The sequence below is a fragment of the Gallus gallus genome, chromosome 4 (assembly GCF_016699485.2).
Source record: "Gallus gallus isolate bGalGal1 chromosome 4, bGalGal1.mat.broiler.GRCg7b, whole genome shotgun sequence".
Classification (NCBI taxonomy): Eukaryota; Metazoa; Chordata; class Aves; order Galliformes; family Phasianidae; genus Gallus; species Gallus gallus.
The window spans coordinates 19,219,177-19,244,116 of NC_052535.1; the positions used below are offsets into that span (position 1 = coordinate 19,219,177).

General features: G+C 40.3%; 1 protein-coding gene across 2 annotated transcripts in view; it reads left to right on the top strand.

Annotated features, from left to right (window-relative positions):
* Positions 1-255: 255 nt before the first annotated feature.
* TRIM2 (tripartite motif containing 2) overlaps positions 256-24,940 on the top strand; it is a 120,966-nt gene continuing 96,281 nt past the window's right edge. Inside the window, exons 1-2 of one of the 2 annotated variants that reach the window (XM_046939804.1) lie at positions 256-484; positions 15,684-15,900. The gene's annotated coding sequence lies outside the window, so the exon portion shown is untranslated. Of the gene's footprint in view, positions 485-15,683; positions 15,901-24,940 lie in introns of those variants that run through there. The other variant, XM_046939805.1, reaches the window with a different exon arrangement.

Genomic DNA, 24,940 nt, shown 5'->3' on the forward strand with positions numbered 1-24,940 from the left:
TACTTGGCAGAAACTTCTTCCATTTTTTTCTGCAAGTGAAACAGTTAATGTATCAGTCACGCACCATTGATGGACTGGCAATCACACCTCCAAATGCTAATAAGAATTCTCAATCTTTTTTTGTAAGATTACACTCAAATCCTATCAAAGGACAAGATTCCTTTTGTTTTGCCTGGCATTAGCATCCTACTGACCTACAGCCAAAGTCAATAATCAGTAAACTGTCTGACATGGTGAAAGAACAAAGAGTGCCTTAACCAGACCCACTGTTTCTTACGATGGATGTCTTGACAATGACTACATATAATTTTTTTCCCTTTTTTTTTTCTTCCCCACCTCATCCAGTCTGGCCACATAAACTGGTGCTGAACAGAAGTTTGCCACAGTAAATCACTCAACACTCTGTTATGGGGTCACACAGGCTGAAGAGATTCTGCAAGGTTGAACACTGTGGAGGAACTGGAACCATGAAAATGTGGAGGAGGTAGGTTCTTTACAAGTTCTTTTTCTCTTGTTAATAGGGCAGATGAGCTTATCTACCTCTTGTCTACAGCTGAACATGGTCTGTAAAGCTAACTGCTCCGCTTGATCTGAAAGCAGGGAAACAGTTCTGGAGACAGGTCATAAAATGGTGAGAATTCATGCTCTGTGAGCTCTCCTTGTCTGCAGTTTCAAAGGAGAGATGCTTAAAGTTGCCTGTTGGACATACAAAATATTGACATGCTATTCTTGAGTTTGCAGTGTTCACTTTTGAAATGGCAGCAAGAACTCCATACTATATCTTTTAACTACTTGGTGTTTATTTTCATTTATGTATGGAAAGTATACACACAAAAAGTAAAATTATATGTAAGTAACCATGTCTTTCTTTCAGTGAGAAGATTTTAAAAATAAAATTGAGTTAGAAATCTACAAGATATATACTAAGATATTTTGGATAGAAATTTACAATTTCAGTATGTTCTACTGCATGGAGGATTCACATTAATATCTCTTCAGTATGTTACTTAAAACCTTACAGGTTTTTGTTTGTTTGTTTGTTTTTTGTTAATTTGTTGTTAGAACTAAGAGATAGTGTGGAGGCTTTAAAATTTTCTTTGTAAAGAAAGATCAAAGGATGTAGCATGAAAGATCTAAAGTATGTTTAAACTTAGTTTTGAACACACAACCAATGTTGTGTAATTGTGTATGTGACTTTTTTTAGGTGGTCCCCAGTAAATGTTCACCCACAGTACATTTATGGAGTATTACTTTCTAATAGAAGGAGCACAGTTATCTTTTGAAGTGAAATGTTAGATGAATAAAGATCTTGACTCTGCTTCTGGATCGAACTAAGGCATTAGACTTTCATTCATAATTACTATTTTTTAAAAAATTATGGAATCTAGTCTCCACCTAAATTATAGTTTAAATGTTTCCTTTCTATTTTCTGGAGACTGAACAAAAATGATGGAGGAAGGGAATGTGGGTGGGGACAAAGTGTGTGCGTAAAGATCAGTGGAACTGAGCAAAGAAGAGATTTTTAAAAACTGAGCACAGAATTGAAAAGTACGAGGAAAAAATTGTTTGAGTTGAATGGAAACAAATGAGTAGGGAGAGCTTGTCCTCAAATGTGGTTAATAAAATTTTGTTAACTTTGTATAATGCACTGAGAAAAAAGCAGTGCAAGTACAATTATAACAACATAGCAGCTAATGGGGAAATGGTACAACTATTTCAGTTGAAACAAGATTAAGAAAATGGAGAGCTCTTGAGACATTACATTGATTTTTGAGTCATTCATTAAAGCTACAAAACTCTGTACAGTCTTCGGTGGGTTGATTTATTTTATTTTATTTTTTTATTTCTCCAAAACCTAAAGGTTATTAGATTATTTTAAAACAAAAGAAAAATTACAATAAGTAAACTGGTAGGCTACAACTACCTTGCGGTAGTCTTTTAAAAAGGAAAAATAGATGTGTTATGTGAACATTCACATCTTTACTTTTCATTTGGCATGCAAAGCTGATGTGATGTGAGGAAAAGTTGTTCAGAGGAACAGTAGAGTGTAAACCATGAGGCACCTAGGAAAAGCTGAATTCAGTCCCTGATTTGCTGTGAGGTTGTTTTCATTGTGTCACCTTGGGGAAACATCTCTTAGACCCTAGGCTTCCTCTCTGCACAGGGACATCTCAATGACGAGGGCATGCGGTGCTTCAGAATTGCTCTAACAGAAACAATGTGAATACCTACAATAGTCACTGTCCACCTGTTGCAGAGAAGGCAGTTTCCTATCTGAATGGACTAGTTGTATTTCATCCTTGTGGGTTAATGCCCTTGCTAGTTGTCAGTGGGCAACAGGAAATCAGGTACCCACAAAGAACCAAATGTGAAATGCTAAGCCATGTTGCCAAGGTGGAGGAAGATGCAGTGCTTCCATATTGTGGCATACAGTATGTACTCATTACCTGTCTTTGTCCTCAGCACAGACTCAGGACACCAGAATCAAAAGCCATGACAGCTTTCAATGGTGCTGCAGATATAGCAAGGGCTACTGCTGTCACTAACTACATTGATTTTATTCTAATATCAGTCTTATCTGCAAAACCACAACCCTAAGTTAATTGCACAAAGCAGGGAAATGTGGAATTACTGCAATAATTTGACCAGGACAGCAGCTTTGGCCCAAGAGGGGAAAAAAAGGCTTTAAGTGCACCTGTGCTGGAGAAAGCTCATTCTGGCTCCTTAGAACCCAATGTTAAGAACACAACCAGCTCCTGAACTGTCTTTTAAAACCTGTTTCTCATATTGGTTACTGTTGTCTGAAGAGCTGTGCTGCCAGTGCTTGGTTGTGTGTCTCCTTTTCCTCCCCTGCCCAGCCAAGCTGAGAGCAGTAGCTCTCACCTAATTGTGACTCTGACCTCTGCCCCTGCCCTGGCCTGTAAAGCCAGAAGTTAAAAACCTTCTTCCATGCTCTTGAGAGAATGTCTTGTCAAATGTGTGCTTGCACACTGATTTGTTTGGGTAAACGTGGAGAGGAAAATGTACGTATGCCTGTCAAATAATATACAAATATACATATGTTTCAGTAACACTTACTAGCTCTATCTGAAGACATTGATCTTCCAGTTTTTCTTCAATCTTTTATGGATACTGACCTGATAGCTTTACTTTGCCTAGCAAGAGAGACACTAATTTTACACCCGCTTTTCTTTGCCTGATTGTAAACTAGTCTTTACATGATTGCTATCACAGTGATTTAAGCCATAACCAGTAACTTCTTACTGAGCTGAGGTTAGGATTTTGAAGCAAATAAAAATTGTAGTGTTGTAGATTAATAGCTGTACTAATCAGAATGAAATGTGTTCTAAAGATCAGAGCAAGATTAATATTGATGAAATGCTGTAATTATCAGTTTCTTAGAATTCCCACAAGTGGATTGCATCCACAGTGGCATTTCCTTGGTCTCAAATAGCTGTGAGACAATAATTCTTGGGCTTTAATGTGAGTTAGTCCTCTGAGAGAGGACAGCAACATCCCCTGTCCTGAATGGATGCTAATTTCAAAGAAATAAGTGCCTCCCAGCTGTCCACAGAAACAATTTAGCAGTTTGATAGTGGTAAGAGCATGGAAGAGTGATGTAAGACTGAAGAGCTAGAAGGAGAGAGGAAGTGACTAGACAATCATATCATATACAGTTTAGGAAGGGTGCCTGAGGGAGAGATGTAAGCAGCGTGGACATATTCCTTACAAAATGGGACAGATACTTAGGAAAGTAATAGCAAGGAAGTGTAAAACATTGCTGTGTGTAAATAGGAGCACAGAAGAGAGAAGGCTTGAGAGGGGGGAAAAAAAAGAGAGAAAAAACTATATATGAAGTGTATATAATGAAAATGGTCTTGTTGAGCTGACAGAAGAAAGACCTTAGAAGAGAAAGTTGCATAACTGGAAAGAATTGATGCTTATGAAAAGCCTGAGGCAAAATACAAGCCCGGGCAACTAAGGAAAGGAAGCATTTTGGATCTTCTAGGTTTTCAAATAGGATGCAAAATACATATGTTTGGAGTTAAATTTGACACTTGTCCTTTTGAATGTCTGTTGATCAGGGATTATACTAAAATTCTTGCATTTTCCTGGGCAGAATAGTTACTGAGAATTTTAACATACTGTATATTTCTAGTGGCCTTTTCTGCCAAATGTCTGTTTTTCATGACCACCACTGGATGGCATGGGGAACCACCCAGACAGCCTAACACTCGAGGACTTTAATTTTTACAAGTCTAACTCCATCAACATAGGTATGCCTGCAGTACATCAGAGAGGAAATATGCTCCAGGTGGCTTAAGCTAGGCCAAAGGTAGTTCATATTGCACTGTGGCTGACATAACATAAGGCTGTGTGCTAATTTTTGTATCCCTTCTCACAGTATTTGGCCCTGTTCTTGAAAGCTATATCCCTCTGTAGAACAAATGAAGGTAATGACAGAGCCTTTATTTGAGAAATAGGCACACGAGGGAAAGATATCAAAAGGAATTGACTCACCCCTCCCGGTAACAGCGCGCAGAGAGAGACGAGCTGAGGAATGTGTCCCTCCCCTGTTCGTACCGTTGCGCCGCCGCACTCACACACTCACATAGCCCACTCATTGGTTCAGGCTGTGACCCTGGAATTCCACTACACTCCACCCCTTCACAGCATGAACCAATGACTGAGCAGGTAGAGGGTGAGCCCCTGCAACCTGGTGGCCCAAGACACAATGCACATCGCGACGCATACACAACACCCGCCGCAATATAGGATGTCAAGACAATAAAGGCAATCAGTGGCAGTCCCCTTCACGGTTCTGTTGGGCCAGTGCTTGATGTTCTTTCTCGAGGCGTATCTTTTTCAAGGACCAGTAGCGTTTCTGATTCATGCTCTCCAGTTCCCAAAAGTTCAGCAGTGCGTCACAGGGTGTCATGATGTTTCCTCATAAGCGTGTTTGAGTGATGTTGCTCCTGCTGGCCATCCTGTGAACTTAAAACCTCAAGGGGAGTAAAATAGATGTTTAATAGGTACAACGAGGGGTAGGTCTGCCCTCCACGGTAAGATGCAGGCTGTATTTCGGTCTTGAGTCAACACCTCTGCCTGTATCGGGGCACGTCCTGGCCTTCGATACCACACTCTTTGGCCCGAAATCTGCGACTGAATCACTATATCGGGTACCAAAGTGGGGGTTCTAATTTGCCACATGGACATGATTAATGTCCCCTTTGCAATGAAAACAGGGGTGTCAACTACTACCTCTGTTGGCCATACACCAATTACTGAAGGGTTTACTGATCCCCCAACCTCTAACAATCTCCCCCAAGGTGCAAGGAGACCACACCATTTTGGTCCTCCTTGCACCTTCCAAGGCCATTTTACCTTGTGTCTCCCGGGCTCTAGGTCATCAGGGGCAGGGAGCAGAAGATTATTCATTGTGCCAACTTGTGGCTTGAGTGAGATGTCCTTGCTTGTAATTTGTATCCTAAGTGGGGAGGCCCAAGTTGTCTGCAGCATTTTTAAAGCACTGGGTCTGCCATCTCTTGGTCTCTCATTCAAGTCTCGCAGGGTTTCATAAAGCCTTTTGGTCCACCCCTGCAAGGACTGTGAATCTGCCTTCAGAGCAGCCTTCAGGATCCCACTGTATCTTTCTATTAGGCCTGCTCCCGTTGGATTGTAGGGCAGGTGTAACCGCCATTCAATGTTATTGTCTTCAGCCCACTTCTGCACAGTTGCACCTGTGAAATGTGTACCTTGATCACTCTCAATAACCTCAGGAGTCCCGTCTGATGCTATCAATCTAGTTAGAGCTTTGATGGTATAGGCTTGGTTTGCCTTTGCTACAGAATAGGCTTGCATCAGTCCACTCGCTGTATCGACACAAGTTAGGGCATATCTGGCCACCTCAGATCGAGGAAGGGGACCTATATAATCAATCTGCCATCGCTGTAATGGGTTGTGTCCTCTAGCGAGATGGGCCGTAGTTTCCAGCAGAGGTCTTGATCTCATTCGCGAGCAAGCGTCACAGTCCTGACATGCCTGGACAATATCTAGTAACTGTACGGGCAACCCCCATGCTTTAGCTGCTGCCCACATGGTTTTCTGTCCTGCATGCCGTAACTTCCGATGCAGCCAGTGAGCTATGTTTTCTGATGATGTACTTCCCAACCATCGGACTCGAGCCAGTGTGTCAGCTTCATCATTGCCTGGTGACTGCAAGGATTGATGTCCAGAGACGTGGTATGCTCGTACGGTCCTGTGCCTAACCACGTTCCATATATCAACCCATATATCTTTGCCCCAGATAGGTCAGGCATGGATTGTCCAATCCTGAGTGGCCCACTGTGCTGTCCAGAGCATGAGCCCTCGGTAGACTGCCCAACTATCTGTGCAGATGTTTAGTGCTCTGTTGCCAGGCTCTTGAGTTATCACCATCCACACAGCTCGTAGCTCAGCCCACTGGCTACTTTGTCCACCCCCTTCTTCAAACCATATTGTTTCAGTTGAGGGACGGTATGCGACAGCTCGCCACCTACTTGGGTTCCCTCTGCTGGATCCATCTGTATACTAGGCATCTTCTGGGATAGGGTATTTCCCCTCCTGTACAGGACTCTTTTCTGGACAAATAACCACTATTTCCTCAGGTGTCTCGCTGTGATATGTTACTGGCCCAAGTATCTTCTGAAGTTCTTCCTTCAGTGGAGATGATGACAGGCGGCTTCTTTGGCTAAGATAGGCAACCCAGCGTGCTACTGTTTGTGATTGGGCCACCCCCGTCTTAGGAATGTGAGTTAGGTCTTTTACCCACCCCTGAATTGGTAAAGTTGTTTTGACAATAACCTCTGCAGTCTGAGTTATTGGTTCTACTGCCTGCAATGCAGAATAGGTAGCCAATAACTGCTTTTCAACCCTGCTGTATCTCTCTTCTGCTCCATGCCAAATCTGTGACCAGAACCCAATTGGGATTCGAACAGAACTCTGGCGCTGCCACAGCCCCCAGCCAAACCCTTCTTGGGTTACATGCACATCTAGTTCGGCTGGAAGGGTTGGATCAAATATACCTAGCGCCTGGGCCTGTTTGACAGCTATTTTTGCTTGCTGGAAGGCTTCTTGTTCTGTTCTACCCCAATCCCATACTTAGCCTTTTTTTGTTAATCGATATAAGGGTTTTAGCAGTTGTGCTAAGTGGGGAATAAAGGATCGCCAATATCCTAATATACCCAAAAACTCCTGCAACTGCTTTGGTTTCGTAGGAACCGGGAACACTTGGATCTTATCAATGATTGCACTGGGTAACACCTTAGTCTTACCTGACCAGACAACACCCAGGAATTTAACTGATAGCCCTGGTCCTTATACTTTTTGTGGGTTTATAGCCCATCCTTTTTCCTGTAAATAAGTGATTAATGATGGTACTGTCTTCTCTAATGCCTCCATTGAGTCAGACATTAACATCAAATCATCAATGTAGTGGAACATTTTGACAGTAGATCGTTTGTTCCAATTTGCCAAGTCACGTGCCACCAAATTATGACAAAAAGTAGGTGAATGCACGTACCCCTGAGGTTGAACTTGAAAAGTCCATTGTCTGCCCTCCCACGTGAATGCAAACTGGTCTTGGGACTCCTTAGCAATTGGAATGCTGAAAAATGCATTTGCTAGATCCAGAACACAGTGGTATGTTTCTATTTCTCTACTTAATGTATCCATGAGGGAAGCGATGTTGGGTACAGCTGCATGGATCGGTGGCGTGACTTTATTTAGTTCTCTGTAGTCTACTGTCATTCGCCACGTACCATCTGACTTCCTGACTGGCCATAAGGGGGAGTTGTATGGGCTGTGTGCAGGTCTAATAATCCCTACTCTCTCCAGCTCCTGCACAGTCTTGGTAATTTCTTGTTGCCCACCCAGGAGTCTATACTGCTTTGTATTTGTGATCTGGCGTGGTTGTGGCAAACAAATAGGTTCAATTTCTGCATGACCCCTTATGATTGCCTGCACTGCCCGGATACTAATACATCTTTCCCTTAATCTGAACTCTCCCACAGTGGTTTGGAGAGTCAAACCTGACAGGATATCAATCCCCAATATGTACTCTGGAACTGGGGCGATAGACACCTTGTACTCCCGGGGTGGTAGACACCCAACCCCCAATTTCAACCATGTTTGTGTTACGGGGATCATCTGCCCCCCGAACCCACCTCTCATTGCCTTAGAGCCTGAAAATTGGTTTGGGTCACCATATATAATTGATGTTTCTGCCCCAGTATCTACTAATGCCATAACCCGCTGCACATTCTTTCGGGACCAATGAATCGTTAGTTCAACGTAGGGTCTCCGGTCTCCTCTGGAGACCCTAGTCTTGGGGAATTTTGGCTCCCCTGTCATGCCATCAGCTCTGCAATCCCTAAGTCTTTTTCCTCTGATGGCTCGACTGTGGCTGCCCGGGCCACCTGAGGAGGTTTACATTTTTTGATGGGACTATGAAGTCTTCTAGATTCCACGTGTTTTGTGGAATCCATTCTATGAGTCTAACTCCTTCCCTTATAGGGGAGCATTGGAATCTCTGACTGCTTGGTAACTGTTTCCATAGTTGTAATAAGAGCTGGTTAGGCTGTCCATCGATCTTTTGAAATTGTACTCCTGCCCTAATCAGGTCAGTGAACATTTGTTTTCTTGAGACCCTGATGGGTCCAGATTGAATTACATTAGGGGCAGGTCTCCTAGGTCGTGGTGGCGGATGGATGTCCGACTTTTCCACCACCATTCGGACATTGCGCCTGGCGCGCAGGCGCTCTGTCTCCCCCAGATCTGCCACCAATTGGGTGGCCTGTTGTATAATGGCCGCTGAGGCCACTAGGGGATTCAGTATGGATACCAAAGTACCATACTGATGTGGTGGAGCCTGCTGCAGGATGAGGTCCCCCATTCCTGCTGAAAATTTTATCATATCTGGGCTCTCAAAATTCTCCTCATAAATTGCCTCCTTCATACCTAATTCTCGAATGTAATTTTGTAAGTCCTACATAGAGGACCATAGGCCGGTATTTAATGGTTTGTCCGTTTTATTCGCCCATGTCGCACAGCATGGGCGAGCTGTTACATGTAGTGTGCTCGGGCAAGGGGCCACTGGTCAGGGGGCAGCCCCGCTGGCCTGTCCTGCATTTTTTGTTTTGTTTTTTGAGTTACAACTGGTCAGATCTCAAAGGGATCTAGCTCTAGTGGAGCCTCAAGATCCGACTTTTTAGTGCTTTCATTTTCTGAATCCAGTTCATGTGGATTGTCTTGTATAGGATCTCCAGTAATTTCTAGAGAGATGTTTCGGATTTTTTGTACGGGAATTATAGGGTTAGGTTTTTTCCCTCTCAAAATTGCAACCTGTCTTTCCAGTTCTTCCACACGGTCACGTAATAGTTGATTTTCATCAGTGAGAGCCTCTTCAGTTATATTTAACCGGTTCAAGGCCATCAGCAGCGGCCACGCCACCGTGGAGGCAGCTAACTGTCGTTCTCGTGTAGTGAGTACGTTTTTGTTTAGACTACTGAAATACTCATCCAGGCGGGCTGGGGATTCCTGAACATTTCCTCCATCCCGTAGGGGACCACATTTTTCAGTAATACAAGCAATCCCGTGATATGGGGATCCTAGGAATCCCGGGATGTGCCCTGGCAGAACTTCACTTATGGGGCTAGCCTTTCCCTGTCCAAACCATCCTGTGAAATTGTTCAAAAATGTCATGGTAATTATTTTGAGAGGCTTATATTTGGGTATCTTTAAAGATATTTGGCTGCCTGGCTCACCAAAACGTAGAACAAATGAAGGTAATGACAGAGCCTTTATTTGAGAAATAGGCACACGAGGGAAAGATATCAAAAGGAATTGACTCACCCCTCCCGGTAACAGCGCGCAGAGAGAGACGAGCTGAGGAATGTGTCCCTCCCCCGTTCGTACCGTCGCGCCGCCGCACGCACACAGTCACATAGCCCACCCGTTGGTTCAGGCTGTGACCCTGGAATTCCACTACACCCCCTGTCTGTTTATTTTGAAGCACTTAGGAAGGAAAGGAAAAAGGATCAGAAAACAAAAACAAAGATATAAGGTAACTAAAAAAAGACTCGAGGTAAAAAGAAAAAATGAAGAACAATGCAGATGAAATAAAATTCATCAGTCAAACTGGTAAATTTTCTGGGCCTGAAATATCCTTGAAAAGTTAGGAAAAGAGGAGTGCAACAAAAGCAACTTTTATTTGTTCCAGTTCTTCCGAAAATTTTATTACTAGCTTTGAGAGCCAGTGCTGCAAGTTCATCTAAGATAAAGAGTTATTTGTTCCTATTTCTGAGAAACCGCATTTGAGAATTTGGAGTACTGCCCTCATAATAATCCCCTAGTAGTATTATTCTTGTTGTGTCTCTGTGCAGTAGCCCTTCAATGTGTAGTCATGCCAACATACTCGTTTTTATTTAGAATGTTTCCACACACAAATTATTCTTGCTACTTCTGTTGAACAAAGAGGCCATATGGGGCAGCTTGACTCATTGGCTCATATTTGCACTAGTTTCAAAAGAGAAACATCTTTGATAAGTTGTTTGAATCTACTGACATCTTTCTCTGGAACTGTGATCTTGGATAGATAGGACCGTGTATTCATAATTATGCTTTGAAACCAGAATTTTAGCTTGAAATATTCATCTTCAGGCTCTGATAACATTTTCAGACATGATAAGTGCCTACTGTGACAGGATTTTTCAGGGAGACATCCCTAATATTCAGTCTTTTCAGCAGTTTCCCTCAGGAGGGAGAGGACCAAAACTTGATGCACTTGAAGGCATTTTGGACCAAAAAAAAAAAAACCCAACAACAACAAGAACAACAACAAACACTATGGGGTAATTTCTCATTTGTCTTCAGTAGTAAGGCACAACTGATGCTTATCTGCCACCCTTGTAAACCCTTTCAAAATAAGTGAATGAAAGTCTCTGAATAGGTGCTTTTTCTTGAGCTTGATAGTAACAAATACTCGTATTGTGAGACTTCTACCACTAAAACCAGCTGTAGCACACACTTTTGCTGGGGCTTGGAATCTGTAACCTAACCAAAAGCTTTGTGGTAGCTCTGCACTCATGCTGCTGTGAATGGTATAGGTATTGTAAGTGAGGAGACTACTTATATGCCTCATATTTGTCTGTACATCACCTGGGGGGACTGGGAGTACAGGCCTTGAGCTCTTGTGCTGGAGTAACAGCAGCAAACTCCATTTTATGTTGATCTATGTTAGGATTTGTGGCCCTGATCATGCTGTCATTTGTCTCTGGTTCTGATAAATCACGTTTACCTTCATTGCTGTGGAGGCCTACAGATCCTTAGCAGTTACAGGTAAATGTTTATTCTTCTGTGCCAGATACCTGATGCTCTCTAGGTTCAAGTCCTGTCCTTACCTCCTTTTTTTTTTTTTTTTTTTTTTTTTTTTTTTTTTTTGAGAGAGAGAGAGAGAGAGAGAGAGAGTGCATTAGCCATAACCACCATGCTTATCAGTTGTTGCTTGTTCTGGTCTGCATTTGGAGTTTTTCCATTGACCTTCTGTGAGGTTTACATTACAGAAATACTTTGCAGTATGGGTGGAGTTGGGTCATAAGCATCTTTCTGTGTGTATTTAAACTAATGTGAATCCCTCCTAATATTATGCTCTTTTATACAAGTATATCAGCTAAAAACATTCATCCCTGAGCACCAGATAGTATTACTTGATAAGCTTCTGGCAGTTTCAGTAACCTCAAAGCCTGTTTTTATGACAGTAGAGTGCGGCGGGCTGGAAGGGGGGAGAGGAAATTTAAGGTAGGCCAAACTGGAGATACAGATAATGATACCTTCATAACATAATACAACAAGATGTGTTTCTCCACAGTGAGGAATATTTGTGAGCAGTTGAGAAGATCAAAATTAGTGTCAGTTGCCAATATTCAGCCCACTTCAACACTTGCGCTTAAAATTTCAGAGAAGCTAAATTCCTGGAAGTGTAGAAAATAATCTGTCTATAGGGGACATATCTGGCATAAAGTTAGTGCATCTTTTTCATCAGTCTTATGCAGAAACACCGAGGAGATTCAGTCCCACCATTCATCAAAAAAATACCAAGTCTTATTTTCTGCTGCAGAGAAATCTGTCTGTTTGCATGCAAATGTTCAGCACTTCAAACACTAGAGTATCAAAAGTCAAGCTCATTATTACCTAAAGAGATCTACAAGGGGGGTGGGGAGAAGGAATACAAAACAAAAAACTTTAAAGGTACTTCAGTACAGTTATAGCTAGGTGCTTCATGTCAGTTTGGTGTTGAATCTGTGTAACATCAGTATAGCATGGGATGTGACAAGCTGATAAAAGCAAGACTCAAGCAAAGCAGTTGCTGACAAATTAAAGGCCAAGTGTAGGACTTGAAAGGGACGCATCATATGCAGAAGGATGAATAAGACGAATTCTTTTGTAGAATACTTTGGAGCTCGTCAGACATCTGAAAACATAAGGGTGAAGTAATGTGTAAGAAATCACACTCTGATTAGGAACAGCCTGATCCCTAGGGACATGTAGACATCTCTTTGTAGCTAGAAGCCCAAATGCCTATAATGATCTCTGAATAGAAGACATTGTTCTGTGATATTACTGCTCTTGTAATTCCTTTAGATATGCTACAGAGACTGTAGTGAGGTAACATTTAAATAGAAAAACAGAAAAACCCCACACGTTCTAGCTATTCAGCACTGTGCAAGCACGGTATAAAAATCTATGTATCACAGAAGGAGTCGTTCTGTTTCTCCTCTGAATGTTTCATTGCTTGATAAAGTTAATTGTATACAAGCTCAGCATGGTATTCCTTAGATGCTTCCTTTCAAGTGGAGGGAAAACACTTGATAAAAGACATGATTTTCAGCAGATCAGTCAAAGCAAAGCCAATTTCAATTGGCATTTCTTCTTACCTAGTCGTCTTACTTGCCTAATTTGCACTTTCTTGTCTCGGTTTCACCACAAGTGTTTTTTACATTCTTTGTATCACTGTGTTAAGAAATGGTAACATTTATGTTTATTTTTCATACTGCAGAGTTACTGACCTTCTTTTGCTTAGATTTCACTTTTACCTTTTCAAAGACCAGCTGGAAATTATCATCTTGTAATGTGAGTTTCAAAACTTCATATAACTGATATCAGAAGATAAGAAGAGGTGTTAGGGACTTTCAGTTGAAAGATTCTTCATGTTGTATCATAGTTAATGAAATTGTTACTTGTGATGGTTAGTTATCTGCAGAGAGGACACTGTAAAGAATCTTGGCTGGATTTTTGAACATCCAGGCTGTTATCCCAGTGGAGTGTTCTCCCAGTAGCTTCCAGCAGCTCACTTGTCTTCATTTAGTGGAAGTTACCTTACTCTCACTTGTGCTGGTGTGACTGGTTTCAAAACTAGATCTGGGAAATGGTACATTTAAATAAAGAAATAAAATATATTCAGATTTCAGTAGGACCAATCCATTTTGCGGCACTGCTTTAGAGTGCAGTCATGCCAGTAGTTGAATTATGCAGGATGTTAATTTCTGCCAACGGGTTGTGTCTATGAAGAACAGGGATAGGAACGTATGATACTATATGTCCTTTTAGAGATGACAAGAAAGGACAGTCTGAAAATACAGAATCTCTTTAGAATTAAATGAGCAGTATTGTTATTTCTGCAGGCTCCTCTGTATTTTCTACCACAACAATGAAGGAACTAGACTCTAGTTCCTAGACTAAATTCCAGTGTTTCCTAGAAGTGTTTTACATGCATATGCTTTAATATACTACATGTCATGAATGATTTGAACAAGTTATACCTAAACTTTTTGTTTTATGTTTTGCACAGTGGAAGAAAGGATACAAAAAAAAGGATCATTTTCTTTTAGCATCTGATCCAAAGACCTTTTACAAGTTGAATAAAGTCACAATTGATTTCAGTGAATGTTGAACCAAGCTCTAAACCAGGAACTCATGTTCACTGATGCAGTCCTTTAAATACTCTAATCAAGTGGATAGAAAGCATTTGCAGAGGGTCCCCGACATCATGTGGCTCAAATCTGGTTCCTTAGTCTACATAGGTCCCTCAGCAGCATAACTGCTTTCATCTTCTTAGTTCTGCAATAGCCTGAAGCAACAAAAAATCCCTTGCCCCTTTGCGCTTTGCTGTGTATATTTTTGACACCAGACTTACTTCAACAAGCACTGAAGTCTATCTAAATATGAATGTTTAGTGGTTCTTTTGTTGCTGTTGTTCTTGGTTTGTGTCAAAGGATGATTTGTTGACTTAGGACATTTCTGCAATTTCAGAGACTTTTACTGGTGCACTTGGTGCTCAAAAGCAGCTGGATTCTTTTATCTCTAAAGTTTCCAAATGGGATTTATTCTACAAACCCTTTGTCATTTTCCACCTCCAGGCTTGATTTAAAATATGTATATATGTCTTTCGCTATTTACTTGTGCTGTCATCTTGTTTTCCAGGTATTTTTAGTATAGAATAAAAGCTTGAAAAAGCATGCATAATGCAAGTGGTTCTAACACATTTCAAAAAGAAGCCCATGTTTTTGAAGAGAAAGGGGGTAAGAGACAAAGGCATATCAAAACACAGACCTGCAGGGCACCTAGGATCAAATGTAGATCATTAGTTTCATGCTGCAGCATGCAGAGAAATCTCAGAATTCAATCTAGCCTGTAACTGAACACATGGAAATAATTTCTGTGAAAATGAAAAATCGTGACATATTCTATTGCCCATGTAGTAAACAACGCTATTTCACGGATCAGTTTTCTATGCAAATAGGGGGTGTTCTATGCAAATAGGGGATGTTTTTTCATCCACAGTGACCCCTGCACTGTCAGTTTCCCAGCCAGGCAAAACAGCCTAGAAAAAGGAGGCCCTACTTAGCTTTTCTTTATTCTGTATGATGATATTGCAATAAGGCATTGGCACTCTGAGAAGTGGTCTGATCCCCATGTCTTAATGATCATCCACACCCACCAGAGCAGAATGTTTTAATTATTACCAGCTAACCGAAAATCCTCCACAAGATAAAAGTGGAAGAATAATTTATTTACATAAACCAAACCATAAACCATAGATAACAAAGTTAGTAGTAACAGAGACAAGACAAAAGAAATAAAAACAACCCTCTACATCTACCTGTATTTTAGCTCAGTTTCTGCTAGCAGAGAGTCTGAATACTTTAGTGCTTTATGTCTGGGATCCAAGCCTCAGACAAAAAAAAAAAAAAAAAAAAAACCTGCTCTGGATTTGAACTCTGGTTAGAGGTTACCTCTATCTGACGGATGCCCAGGCTTTTCTTAGAATTCTGTTCAGATTCAGATACTCTCTTCATATTTTCTTTTATTGCAACAGTTTCTTAGAGGTCAGCTCTAATATTTCTCATACAGGACTAGTACCATATGATGCATTCCATACCGTATGGTGTCATACAGTACAAAAAATTGGGGGGCAGACAGCTGGAGGGCTGCCACTGCTTAGGGAATGGCTAGGCATCAGTCAGTAGGGGTTGAGCAATCACATTTTGCATTGCTTATTTTGTGTATATATAACCTGTTATTATTTTCCCTTTTCTGTCCTCTAAAATGTCTGCATTTCAGCCCACAAGTTTACTCTTTTTTTCCAGTTATCGCCCCCGCTCCACTCTGGAGAAGCGAGTGAACAGCTGTGTGGTGCTTAGCTGCCTACATATCCTTATAAACAAACACTTCTAATACTGAGTACAGACCAGAAGCTTAATACATCACCTCACCTCACTTGAGGCTCAACGTGCCAATAATCATTGTCTTCGGTGAGGCAGTGGATTCGAGATCAAGGATCTTCAGACCTTGAGAGACACCACTGTAAGTTATTTTCTGAACCCATAGGAAAAAAAGGAATGGAGAGGACTGACTTTTTAGGTGCTGCATGTTAGCAGAGAAACATCATTACTAATGCCAGATAAAGAGTTTTGATCTGTTTATTTATACCCAGGATAAAAGTAGGTTCTGCATAGTTAAGGGAGCTGGAGCATTGCTTTCAAAACACAGCTGAGGAGCAGGGGCAGTAGAAAGTCGGTTGGTTAGTTGGTTTTGTTTTGTTTGTTTGTTTGTTTTTTGATAGCTTGTGAATTTGTTGAATTATTCAGCAGTCCAATATAATCTCCATCCAGCCTGTATAAAACCCACGCACTGGTTGCCCAGTGTGAAAGAGTTAGCCACCACTATACTATGATAGGTAAAAATTTCCCATTGAAAATATGTGGATTAAAGGTCAAAATGAAACTTGACTGTGAAAACCCTTAATTGCTCCTTTGTAATAAAATTGCTTCTTTCATGTAACATTACAGCTGAGAACAAAAAACAAATGTATTTAAATTAGTAGCTCTGTTGTTAATCATATATAATTTCAGTTATACCACAGGAACTGTAACTCAGTGGAATTCTGCTAATGAGAGAAGTAAATGAAAGATAACACCTATCTTAACTTTAGTTGTATATCTTTACTCCGGTTGAATATATGTATTGTTTTCCAATTTCTTTACACCTGTACATACATAAAAAAAAAATTTGAGAGCTCTTTAAAACTACATGTTGCATGCTGTTTTTTTTTTTTTTTTTAAAACATCTTTCTCCTTTGCTCTTCTCCAAGCCATAGATCTAGTTCTTAGATACTGTCGATAAAAGCCCAGCTCCATTGAGGCCTGTAGCAGATATCCTATTAATTTCAATTAAGCCATGATTTTGCCCTGAATTTACAAAGTGGTGAAGCACTACAGAACCACGTGTGCCATAATGCACACCCTGAATGCCAGTGGTCTCTTTTCAGGGTGCTAAGACTTTTAATAAGGACAATTGATTGCACATGACACCTTCTCCCTAGGAACTGAAATAATTTTTTATAGACTGCTATGCATTTCAGAAAGTAGTACTTCCATCACTTCTAAATTGGTCTAGGTACAAACTTCTCACGGAAAATTGAAGAGTCTGTAACCAACACCAACTCTGATCTGTCCTGATCTGTCCGAGATCTAAACACTGTTGTAGTCATGCAGACTGGAAATGCTGGAGAAAACATGGATCTGTAACAGTAGCGCTGATTCCAAGCAATTTAGTAAGATATATGAAGTAGATGTAGATGTATCATAGCTGACTCATTTAAGACTAGTGTTCTTCTCTTGAGTGTAATGCAATTGTCCAAAATTATAAACCTTCTTGTGGGTTCATTCAAATCAGACTGCTTTTCGTAAAGGACTCAGCTCATTGACTGTGCTGGACGTGTTTTATCACCATATCAAAATGTATTTTTGTTTTATACACTGGATTAAAGAAGGTTACTTAATGCAGTGACTTAATAGAGGAGGGAAATACTTTAAAGGTGTAGTTCTCCTTACAGTCAAAAGACTGTAGTACAGTTTCTATTCCAAGCAGCCCAGCAACACAGAGCAATTGCCATGTGTCCGTTGTTTGCATTTATGCAAGGGATAAAGGGAATCCATAAAACTATGGCTTTTTGTCCTCCACAGAAGAAGGGTGAAAATACATACTTGGGATCACAACAACCAGCTGTTTATCTGGCAGTGGTTATGACCTCAATCTTCTGTTAGTCAGTAATTCTGAATGTGGTCCTGATGGCCAGGTTTAATTGGCTCTAGTGCAGTTATGGAGTCAGCTGGTACTGGAATGGATGTGAGTAGTGAAGGCTTTAATTAAGGTTTAAGGGTCTGGGAAAGTGTGAAATGAAAATGTCCTCATCACCCTCCCTGTTGCTTTCAATGAAGTCTAAAAGAAGTAACTGATATAATTAAAGCAACAGGATTAATTAGGTCTAAGTATTTACTAAATAATGTTAATTTCAAATTATGTTATGGTGAGGTGCAAGCCGTTCATAGCAATAAAAGGATACCTTTGTGGAAAACTATATTAGAGTTCCCTTAATTAAAAAGGAGCAAAGTCACTATGCACCAACTGCCCAAACAGACATTGATGACAGGCAGTAAGCTAAGAACTGTGGCCTAATTTTGTTTTGTGGAAATACAAATCAAGTAAGGTGCTGATGCTAAAGAAAAGAAACTATTTACCTGCTTTACTCACAAGTCAGCAACAAGATTTAAATCCCATTTTGTCTATAATAAGTTCTGTTAAATTAATTGCTTGCTTGGATTTACTGCTGATTGTAGCAGTACCTGGAAAAACTTATTTGACACAAGGGATAGATGATGTCTGAATCATTTAAGATCTTATATCCCTAACAAAGAAATGCTTAGATTCATGTGATACTGCATCTGAGCTGAGAAGGCAGGAACTTGGCTGTGCTCAGTGAGTGCAAGAACTGGGGAGAAACTGTTATATCCTAGTTCTCTCTAGTGATTCACTTTTGCAGTCATGACAGAGTGTGTGGTTTGTAAATCATAAATAATTCCCTCAAAGATCTGAATTGGATCAAAGTGCTGGAGAAGATTACTAACCAGTGTTTTGAATAAGTGCTTTTATCATTTCCATTCCACTTGGAACCCTCACATGCCCAGAAAGTGACTCAATTCATTCTAAATTTGAGGTAAAGACATAAATAGGTCTAAGTAGCTGAATGTGTTAGTCACACTGGAATACCGTTTTCCCAAAGAATAATTTTGTTTTTTTTTGTGTTTTAACTTACTTCCTTGTATTTGAAAAAAACATAAGGAAAAGCAAGTTAATTAGTGCTGTTTGTGAAAAGTTCCCTCTGAATGTCCCTGGGGTCTGGAGACATTCATTTCAGTTCAGAACTGAAACTGTGCCTGTCACAGACAGATCTAGAGATAACACCATGACAAATTCCTAGGGCACAAATGGCTTCACAAGCAAAAAGTGTCCATGCTGACTCAATTAAGCAAAAGAGCTTACGTTAATGATTTCTTATTCTTCTAGCCCCTGGTCTGAAAGGGATGAATTGAGATGTCATGGGTATTGGTAATGGTGATGGCCCTGTGTTTTGCAGGCAGAGGTACTAAAATGCAGGGAGAATGAGGAACGTGTACAAGGCAAGGACCAAACTGTGACACTGACCATTCATATGCTTTCCAAATAAAACTGTTTGACTTCCTTTTTACGGGCATACCTTATCATATGTATACTAATAACTCAGTTCTACCTGTTGTCCTTTAGTATTGGTAAGCAGACCAAACACTCTAATAATAAAGGCTGGGTAGACAAACAGGATGGCGTGTGTACTGTGCCCAAGGTTCCCTTGCTAGATATAATCTCATTAAAGCATTTTCAGATGTGTTTGCGATAATGAATGGCTGTAAAAGGCAGAACCTGCAACTGTGAAAGAGTCTTAGGTGAGGCTAAAATTGGGAGACAGCCAAGAAGCTCTTCTCTGCCTCTTAGACATGGTGATGTCTGAGTATGAGATAACTTTAACAGTTCTTTTTTGTCTTCTCAACCTCTGCTAATAGATACAATCCAGATCCTCGGAGAGAAAGAAGGAAACTTGGACAGCTTTCTGACTGAACCAGGAATCCTCTCCTGTGGAATCTTGCAGAATTTTTTCCCATTTTTCAATTATAATGTTAATGGTTATGTATCTGTTTTTTCCTAACTCTTTAGATAAAGTAGAGAGGCATGGATGAACACTAGAACAATTTCAGATGGTAAATGGCAAATCTTACTCTTCTGTTTGTTGTTACCTTAATGTAGCTTTCTCTACTTGAGCTGAATGAACTCAGTGCAGTTTCTATCTACTGTATTCACTCTGTGCCTACAAATCAGATCAAGATCACTAGCTAACATACTGCGCTTGATGTTGTGTGGCTTAAAAAAAAAATCAGTGTAAAACATTCGATTCCAAATACATTTAATTTGCAAAAAAAATGAGTACAGAAGGAATCAAGTAAAACAAAGTGTGAAGTGGCAATATTTGAGATTGGAACCCTTCATCTGGTCTAATGATGTAAGTATTTTGGATTGAAAAGGGAAATATTATCCTGCAGTCTTTGATTAGGAACTCTGGATTCATCACCCTTTGGAACAAAGAAAATCATCAGATTGCAAGCAGATAGTAGAAGTAAGAGCCTGTTTTAGATGCAAGACAAGATAACCTTGCAACAAGAACAAAGAAATCAGAGAACCCTAATTATTGACATTCTGATGTAATACTACTTGATCCAATAAAGGGAAGACCATTTTCAAATATTTCTTGGAAAAAAGAGTAAAATCTAAAAATTATGAGAATTATGGACTTAGCATTGGAAAAAAAAGGCAAAACACCCCGAGTTCAGGGCTCTGATGTTGAGTTCTCACTTAAACCTTATGCAGGTGTCTTGAATTTTCTACGTCATTCAGCACCCTTAGGAATAGACAGACTTGTATTTAGGTAATCACAGGGTTTTTTGAGAGGAAGAGCCTTGTTGAGAGATGGCATTTTGCATGTTATGCTGTCACAAAATGTAATTTCACACAATAGTCTATGTTCCACTCTCCGGGCAGTTGAACGTCATCTCTGCATCTCACCCTAGGGAGTGAGTAGTTCACTGGCCATGTCATGCACCCAAATCACAAAAACCTTAAGGTCTGTTGATGTTTAATCTGTCCTTAATGAAGACTGCCAAATCACCTTACACTATTTGTCACTGTTTTCTGGCCTGGCTGCCAGAGCCCTTGGCAATGATTTCTGCTTCTAAAACAAGGAAAAAATAGGCCCACAGCTGGGAGTGTTGATTGAAATTGAAATCCATGAGGAACTCAGACAGAAATCCACCTTTGATCTGTATTCTGTGTGTTCTAGGCTAGATGAAATCAGATTCGTTTTAACTCCCATGATGACCATTTCCTTGGCTGAATTCAGGCAAGATCCATGCAGGGACTAAGATCAGATGTAGGACCTACCTGCTCTCAGGGGTAGACTAGTGTTCACAAACCCTTGATCTGGAAAAGTCCCCCAGTAGAACATAACTTCATGCACGGTTCTGCAGCTTTTTAATGACCATGCACAGAGCGAGAGTGTCTCTGTTACTGCACTGAACTCCCCAGCACTGCAGGTTTATGAGGCAGTATGCAGATCACTGCCAGCTCAGATGCATCTGTTCCCACGTTGTAGACATGGCCTCAAGTACTTGACAGTCACCATAGCACTTCAGGAAGAAATTATAAGTCTTTGAAACCTGCTAGGTGTTTGGAGATGATGGCTAGGTGTTGGAGATGTTCACAGCAGCAAATGAGCATTTCTTCTATCTATACACATAAGAACCACCACAGAAGACACTCTGCCTGTCTTCTCTAAAAACAGTTATTCCCAGCTCATAAAGCACCTTTTGAAACCCAACAAAATTGCTTTTACCATCAGGGATACTAAAACTTGGCTCTACTCTTGATGAACAGCCAATATTTGAAGCAGATACAGGACTTTCTAGGTTAGTGCTTTAATCAACAGCACAGCTACACAGCAGTCTTTGTTCTCTCCTTCACTCACTTCATTATTTGCTAATAACAGGGCAGCAGCTTCAGAAAGATTCCTACATTAGAATAACCTGGAAAGATCTTGTTTTAAACAGAGAATGTTGGTTAAATTTTCATCCGAATGCTAGTAGAGCTGAATATTAAGTACTGAAATTTCCTCCTGTCCTTTTGCCAGTCATCTTTTGTGAGAAGGAGTACACACAGGCAGTGAATTCAGAATAATGGACACATTTGAATCCCATTTGGAGAGGGCATTTTCCTGTAACCCAGATGAGGATACCAAGTTCATGGAGAGATTTTAAGATTTCTTTCTTGGCATTCCCCATTAGCTATGTTAAACAGCTCTCTGCTAATGTCATAGCTTTTCTGAGTGTCATTCCTATGAATTGCTTAAGCACAGAACTCTTGAGAAGGGGATGTGCAGGTTGCAAGGCATGCAGTTAGGAACTGACACCCTGACACTCCTGCCTATTTCTTTGTGAATCTGTCTCCCCCTTTATTTTCTGCTAAGATTTTTTTCCCCACCCAAATCATGCCAGTGCAAGAAAACAGAAAGAAGGAACTTTTCTCTATAAGATGACTATGGGAGGAAAGAAATTGCAGTATGAAAAGAAATACAAATCTGATAAATGGTCAATATCTTGTAATTATATGTAGCTTATCTATGTAAAACCTACCATGAAATTAATTGAGGTGGCATGTGAAATAAGGAATGTAATATTGTACAAATGTTTCTATTCACACTTCTCTCTACCTCTGAACAAGGTCATTTGTAATACTGTGTTACTAATATATTTTTTCATAGGGCTGGTGTAATGACATGGGAAAAGGTATGGGAAATGTATAATACATACTGCTGGTATACCATTCTACATAGTCCCTGGAAGTCTGCCTTTCTCAGCTGTAGGACTGTTATCATGTTCCTTATATCCAGGTCATAATACCTCTATTACATGTTTTCTGAGCCTGTTCTCTCAGAGACTATTACTGCACATCCTGAGATGTCAAGAGAAACTTGTACTCCTGGAGTGAGCTAACTCTGTGCTGAAAGGAAATTTAACAGCAAGTTCACAAGTTACAGCTGCATCTCTGTGTGCCTGAGTCCTGCTGTAGATGCAAATCTGTCTTTTGTTAGTTCAACTGCCTTCTCAGTAGTATCTCAGCCAAGTCACTTAGTGAGATCAGAAATCTGTGTAGCTTGAAATCCCCAGGTAGCTAAAGACTGAATTTAGGATAAGAAATGTAAGTGCTGCAATGTTCCTTCTTAGGCTAACTTACTGGAAGTACATTGGTAGTAGTGAGATGCCAACTTCTGAGCCTGTCATATGCTTGAGGAAGCAGCAGGTGATCATGAATTGAATATTCACATAGTTAAGTGGGAATGGATCCAAGTTCATGCTGCCTCCATACTCTAAGCTGACATGATGTTACTTAACTTGTCATAAAAATCATATAACCATGTCAGCTGTTACTGTGCTTAAGTTGGTAATCCATGCTGGGATAATTGGTACAGCTATGAGAATTAGTTGAGCATTCTCAATTTGTGTTAAATGTTTGCCTTAAAAGAAAAAAAAGTTCATTTCTTTACCATATTTTGTTATAATATTCGTTTCTCAGTTTGTCCCTCTTGCTGTCTTTGTACAGTGTACTCTCTGAAGTTCAATGTTTTACGTAGCAAAATATCAGAACTACATGAATTTAGGTGTCAGCTTAGCTCTTTCTAACCTGATCATGAAGACTTTTCATTGTACCGCTTTTCTTTTGAGTATGCTATTGAGATGAGGCAGAGACCCTAGGATGGTCCCTGTACAGGGGAGTTGTACAGGGGGACCCCCTGTACATGTACAAGGGGGGAGCTCCTTGGTTGAATTTCACAGAATTAGCCAAGGGGAGGAACACTCACTCCAGACATGGAGATTGAGGAGTGGTTTGCTAGGAATGGGCAGGACTTGGTAGGAGCCTGCTAGAAAAGGGGCAAGGCTTTTGCTTATTGATGGCATATTGCAAGGTGGGAGATTCCTTGAATTACAGGTCTGAGGCTTTCAGATAAGAAACTGGACCAACCACTCCAAGGGAAGTCATATTCAAAAAGACCTACCTAAACACAGCACATGTCCATGAAAGAGGAGAGAGCAAGAAGACATTCGCAGAATTAGTTAGCATAGGACGACTCATTGTCTAGAATGAGTTAGCATTTCTTGCTTTGCGGAATTATGATTGTACATTTTGTATAGTATAAGTATGTCTGCTTAAGAGCCACTAGTTGTGCAATTGGGATGGTGTTATCCCCATTCGCCAGTATGCACCTTAAATAAAAACTACTTTCATTCAGACTCTCTGTGAGACTGAGTGCCGTTCCGCAGGTCACTATATTTCCTAGGGCACTAAATAAGTGTTTCAGTAGACATTGTCTAATTACTATGTAATTTGTATGTAGAATTAATTCAAAAGGTGATGAAAAAATGTTTTTTTATTATTATACATATATTTTTAAGAAATCAAAATATTGTTTGTAATACACTGTGGTTGGTATGTCCTCCAGATAGAAGGTGAGAAGTGAGGTTCAAAGATCTGATAGGCCTGACTCCTGTGTAATACTTGACTAGATATTCAATAAATCATAAAAATTTCAGTCATGTAAGGTACAGAGAAAGTTCTGTGAACTTTCACAAATCCAGTTTAAGTTAACAACATACTCAGAATTCCTATGTTTTTCTCTGTAAAGGAGAGAGAATTTTTAGAACTCTCACATATTCATTGAACACTTGAGTTTCACAGATAAAAAGGACCAGCTCATAATGTTTGTGTACAGCCTCTGACAAAAATAGATAACTGTCAGAATGATTGTCAAAGTAGATATTCTGCACAGGTTAGTTTAGGTGTTCAGAGCAATTCACTGAGCAGTTTTCTTTTTTACTTAGAAGTTAAACTTCTCCCAGTTAGAGAAATCCCTTCACAGGGGGCTTGGCTTAGAAAATGTTCCAGCCACTTGTGTCATCAGCAGCTTTTTTGTGAAACCCTGGACTTGGTTCTTGAATAGCTGCTTGGAGAAGCAAAATCCCAGTCAATGCCTTGCCTTCAGGCAGCATGAGTCCTCCTCATACACAAGACAGGAATGTAAAAGCTGTGTGGTTTGGAACAGTGCTTCCTGCCTATGTTGCCCATCTACAGTGAATGCCCCTTTGTATAGTGCAGTGCAGGAGGATCTTAAACTTTTGGGAAATATTCTGTAGGCAGGCTGTTTCACTCATTTGTCTTTTGAGAATGTACAGAGGAGAAAAATCAGTGCTCATGAGTATTAATGCATGTTATGCTAATAAAAGTTGTGAGATCAACAGGTCTGAAGAGATAGTGATCCACTGAGTCACAACACAGATACCTCAGAGGTAGAATTTTACTCATGTTTCTTGTCTTAGTTTCAACTGAGACAATTATTTTCTTCAGACTGTCAGGTATAATGCTATGTTTT